The sequence below is a fragment of the Cornus florida genome, unplaced genomic scaffold, assembly GCF_030987335.1.
Source record: "Cornus florida cultivar Cherokee Brave unplaced genomic scaffold, ASM3098733v1 CherokeeBrave_3.0.0_Hap2_Chr08, whole genome shotgun sequence".
Taxonomy (NCBI): Eukaryota; Viridiplantae; Streptophyta; class Magnoliopsida; order Cornales; family Cornaceae; genus Cornus; species Cornus florida.
The window spans coordinates 57,331,670-57,337,514 of NW_026775578.1; positions in this window are offsets into that span (position 1 = coordinate 57,331,670).

Here is a 5,845-nt window from a genome sequence, read left to right on the forward strand (position 1 = left end):
TTTGATCCTCAATAAAAAATAAATAAAAATAAATAAAAAAAATAAAGTGAAAAGAATAAGCGCACCTAGAACAATAAAGCTTTAATAAAAGGTCCACTTTCTTATCTTGATGATCGGTACTAGATTTGTGTGCTAGTTTGAGGGTAAGGATGTGATTACTTCTCTAGTTAGCTAAGATAGCAACACACTTGATGCCGGACCTCTCACATGGATTCTAGACTTGTTTCAATTTTCATGATCATTTTCTTGATATGTAGAGGACCATACTTGCTTGCTTGATATTGAAATTTTGGGAGATTGCTTAGAAACGGTTGAAAAATTGCATACTTGAGGTAGTTTTCTCCCAATGCTTATTTGGAATATTGGTGCCTCTTTTGAAAGAATGAGCTTAATGTTTGTGGGTTCCATTTCTGGAAACCCTCACGAGACTTTACTCGTCCACTAGGGGTAACCTAGGGGTTTAAAAGCCTTGTTGCATATGCTAAATGCAATCGTGTTCCCTACGAAAATGGTGTTATCATTTTACTTGCTTTCCAGTTTATACTTGTTTAGTTGTTCATTTCATTTCTTTACTTCTTAGTTCATTGCTAGGGACTAGCAATATTTAAGTTTGGGGGTGTGATGAGCACTGAAAAGTGCGCATTTAAACCCGTTAAGCTTAAGCATTCTAGTACCTTTATCTATCTTACTTTGCCGTTTTAGACTTATTACGTGTTATTTATATTTTCAGGCACTAATCCCAAAATTGAGCTAACTCGGCCAAATAAGAGCTTAATTGAAGCAATCCTGAGATAAACCAAAGGAGGGAGCAAAGTGGAGAAAGAAATGAGCAAAAAGGAATTAAGTTGTGCAGCTGAAAAGTTCGATCGATCCAACTTAGAGTTCGATCGATTGAACATCTATGATCGATCACAGTACTTATCGATAGATCCAACCTTGGCCTTTGCTGAAATTCCAAGTTCGATCGATCCAACATCACCTTCGATCGATCGAACCCTATTTTGTCCTATTCAAATGATTGATCTTATCCACAGCTGTACGCCTACGAACCACTTTTGTCCTTTTCCCCATAAATATCTTCGAAATATCTCAACCTTGTCCTTATCCGGAGGAGTCAGACCACTTCGATCGATCCAAGATGCAGTTCGATCAATCGAACCCATCTTCGATCGATCCAAGTTAAGGTTCGATCGATCGAACTTCCTCCAGCGAGAAAAAGTTAAAGTCCAGCTCATTTATTCCGTCCTTCACCCAATCATTGGAGAATATGCCTTACACGACCACAGCTCATCATAGGGTGTATTTGACCTACCTATATAAGGAATATGATACACTTTTTGGAGGGGAGTCTAGAGTTTCTTGTCACACATTGAAAATCATCTTAGAGGCTATTCTTGGAGAGGAAGAAGGGAGGAAGCTAGAGCACCATTGGAGGAGATCTTCACCAACAAGGACCAGCCATGGAGTTAGCCCTTGAGGGTTGGATCATCACTACCATGAGTGGCTAGACATCTTCTTGGGGCTACAGTTAGCCCCAAGCATGCTTTCTATACTCTAATCTTGTGTATTATTGAGGGATTAGTATTGTATGATACATCTTGATATTCATGTATATATAAATCTTGATTATTTCATGGTTTGTATGGTTTAATGCTTCCAATTGACTATTCTATTCTACCCATATGTCTATGTATGCTAGAGTAGGATATTCATGTGCTTATCTCTAGATTTAGTGTTTTTGATGCATGTCTATGTGTATTGATACTATAGATCTAGAGATTATCAAGATGATATACTTAATGAATGCTATTTTGGTTCATTTGATGGTTTATGCCTAATCTTGATGGTTTGTGCCTCTCCCCTAGTCTAAATAGCTTTATTTTCATGCTAGTAGTGTAGGTTTAGTGTAGTGGTAGGATAATGTTAGATGGGAGGACAATCTACTCTTGATGTTTGATGTTCCATGCTTGTGAGTCCAAATGGCATATTCTTCTAACATTGTGTTGTATGTGGATTGTGAGCTTAATGAAGGATTAATGACTTATTTTGATCTATTGTGCTATCCCCATGTTGTCTAGACAATATATGCTCTATTATTTAGATATATTGTGGTCTTCACATGATGTTTAGACAATACTTGCTTGATTTTTCATCCTTGCCAATTGAATCAACCTAATGCACACACACCCTTATCATATTGCAACACATCCATTACCCTCAATTGATCACTTGTTAGTAGTATAGAAAAGTATTGCTTGGTGGTGATCTCTACACCCCAAGACCTCTCTCTCTCTTGTTTACCTCATATTATTTTTATTTAGTTGAATTCAATTTAGCTTAATCAACCAACCAACCAACCAATTGTGTGATCACTCGACCTACTAACCCTAATTACCATAGTTCACAATTCGATACACCATCAAATCCCTTGGGACGATCCCTACTCGCCCTATCTATATTTTATATAGAGAAAGGTAGTAGTGGCTTTTTATAAATGTAAAACTTGGCCACCTCCTAAATTCACACAACTCTTCAAGCTTTGTTGGTTGTGGCGACTCCATCAAGGAAACTAACAACAGTAAAGACCTTAAGATTTTCTCATAGATTTTCTTATCACTAACTTTTTTACCTAAGTGATGCAGTTCAGAAATTATTTCAAGAAGACTAGAATAAAAATCAGAAAATGATTCATCTTCTTTCATCACGATGTTCCCAAAGTTATGAGAAAACATCTGAATTTTGGATAACTTCACTTTTGAATTTCCTTCATGAGTAACCTACAAAATATCCCAAGCTTCTTTAGCAGTTTTACAATAAGAAATTCTAGCATATTCAGATGGAACAACAGAATTAATAATTGCATATAAAGCTTTGCCATTAGCATCATTACGCTCAGTTTCAACAGCAGTAAAAACAAAAGCATCTTTTAACTTTTTGAATACTTTACCATCCACAGTTGTATCTACTGTAGGTAGTTTTACCACCAAAATTTTGCAAATAGGCTCTCATCTTTGATTTCTAAAAATTTTAATTATCTCCTTCAAATAAAGGACCACGTTGATTAGAACTACCTTCTTTCAACGCATAAAATATGATTTTGAAAACAATTTTTGAAAAACAAAACAAAACTTTCCAACAAGGATCAACTCAATGTGTAAAGATTGGCCTTGATACCAAATTATGAGTTGTACGCAGCGGAATGTTCTAAGAAAGTTTTGATTATTTTAAAAATAGATCTTATATTTTTCTAACTTACTTTATTTTAGCAGTTAATAAATTAATGTCATGCAATCTAAAATAAAAGTAAAGTAAAGTTAGAGATGACACCAGGATTTTAGCGAGGAAACCCCAGTTGATAAAATACATCAACTATTTGCCTGGAAAAAACCTCGTGGACTATTCAGTCCAAAGTAAACCGATCCACTATGCTTGAAACAAAGTCCACTGAACTTTGACTCTGGCTCACACCATATCGTTCTAATAAACACCAACTGCTGACAATCCTCTAGCTTTGCGACTCCCCGTCCAACAACAACTTAACCTCAGGCTTATGCCTGATCTTTGTAGAAGAATAACAGGTAGATCAGACAACACTCCTCGAATGCTCCAACCCTTTCAAAGTGTGATCGCTTTTACTTCTATTCTTCAATAATCTGAATTCGATGTAGAAGTAGATCTGCCTTTATCTAATCGAAGTAGATGTAACTATAACAACCCGGTCATTTGCCTTCCTTTCCTTTTTCCTGAAATTTTACGAATGAATTTTTTTCGTTTAATTTTCTTTTTTGAGCTCTGTTTCGTGTCTCTTAGTGTCATCTCGAGTGCTCAGAATTGGTTTCTGAGACTCTTTTCCGTGGATTGACAACTTCCTTTGAGGATCGAGTCATTTTCACATTTTTCGTTTTTCGACACTATGTGTTATTTCGTCATTTTCCCTATTATGTCTTATCTTTGTTTGTCAGTTTTTGGCACAACCTCACTTCTCATGCTCGGAGTTGGTTTTTAACTTCACGTGCCTTCATCTTGAGTGGTTTCCACGAAATACGTATCTTTACTTTTGCAAGAAAGTACTCTGGTTGCTCCCGGTGTCTATAGGGGCATGGATGCAAAGTTCTTTGAAATTATTTTTTTTTCTTGGGGTGTTTTTCGTGAATATATTTTGAAGATATTTTATTTCAGGGGTTTATAAGAAAATATCTTTTAGAAGATATTTTCATTCTGGGGTAATTTCGCAGTTAACCCTTTTTGTAGGGGCCATTGTGCAATTAATGAAAGTTATTGCAAAATGTCTTATTTTGAGCCTGGATCCTCGTACGAGATTCATTTTCACATTTCATCAAGTTGTGTACTCTTGGAATTTCCTCCTGGTCGATATTTTCCAGTTTCTGGGTTTCTAGCCCCGGTTTTCGCCAAACTTGTTTTGGGCATAACTTTCTGCTCAGGACTCAGTTTTTGACGCCGCCTCTTCCGTTGTTCATAGTTTATCATTTTGAATCTTTTTTGTTCACAAAGTTTTGCCATTTGAGTGCGTCTGCTAAAATTTTACTATTTCAGACCCGGCGGGGACCGTTCAGGGCACTTTTTGGGATTCTATAAAAGGGAGGTGAGATATTTCATTTTTCATCTTCTCCCCTCTTCATACACAACCTGGAGCTCCTATGGCAGCCCAAGGGGTGCTGCCATCTTCTCTCTCCTATTTTAGTTCACTTTTCCTTGATGGAAAGTCTTCGGCCTTAACGTTTGTTGTTCCCCTCACCGTGCTCTACCTTTCCCCCTTATTAGAATTCAGTTTTGACCATTTCTTGAGTTTGGTTTTGAGGTCAAGTTATGATTTTGATGGGGCTTTCATGGGGGTTATGTTCACAGCGTTGTCCCCGACAAAACCTAGTAGTTTCGTCGGATTCGAAGCCGTTCCATTTTGATGGATTTTGAGATTTTCATCTCAAATTGAGGTAGGAGATGTTCTAGGTTTAAATTCTTGTTATATATAGCATGCTTGTGATGCTTATACTACTTGTTTGCATAATTAAATAAAAATCTAGATATTTTATTATTTATTTTTCTTGTACGGGATCTAATTTTCCCGGTTGCTCATGACTTGGTTTAAACATGTAACATGATTTTAAATTGCCCCTTGATATGCTCATTTTCGTGTATTAAAATTGGAACATTTGAATAAGTATTAAAGATTTTATTTAATATTTATCTTAGGTGAAAGATTAATTCACATGGCCTTAACTAGCTTGAAATTAATATGTGTTAGCATATTATATTAGGCCCTAGCATGCTCTTCAACATAGTTGAATTTGAAAGTAATTGGAGGTGTTTTGAAAATTAGTAATTATTAATTAATTTGATTAATTAATTTGCCCCGAGTACACTATTCACTCCATTTGAATTCTGACTTGATATTCTTGATCTACATGCCATATAACTTTACATATATTTGATTTAGAATATCCGGTGAGGTCTTGAAACCTTTCATTTAATTAAAATCCTTGTTTAAGATTTAATCCTCATGGTGATATACAACTTGGAATTGAATTGTGGCATGCTAGAAAATTAAGCTTTGGTGTTGTTGTTCACATATATTAAATTGGGATTAATTGCATGAGAATTGCAACTTTTATTTTATATTTAACTTTAGTGAAAGTTTAATTTTCATAGGTATAACTTGCATGAAATAAGCTTGTAATGTGATATTACATTAGTCCTTGGCATGTTCTCTAAGATATGTTAAATTGAGAGCATTTGGTTAAGTTTGAAAATCCAGAGATTTTAATTAAAAGAATTAATTAAAATCTATTTTGTGGTCCTATTAGCTTAATTAAGATTTTAACTTGAT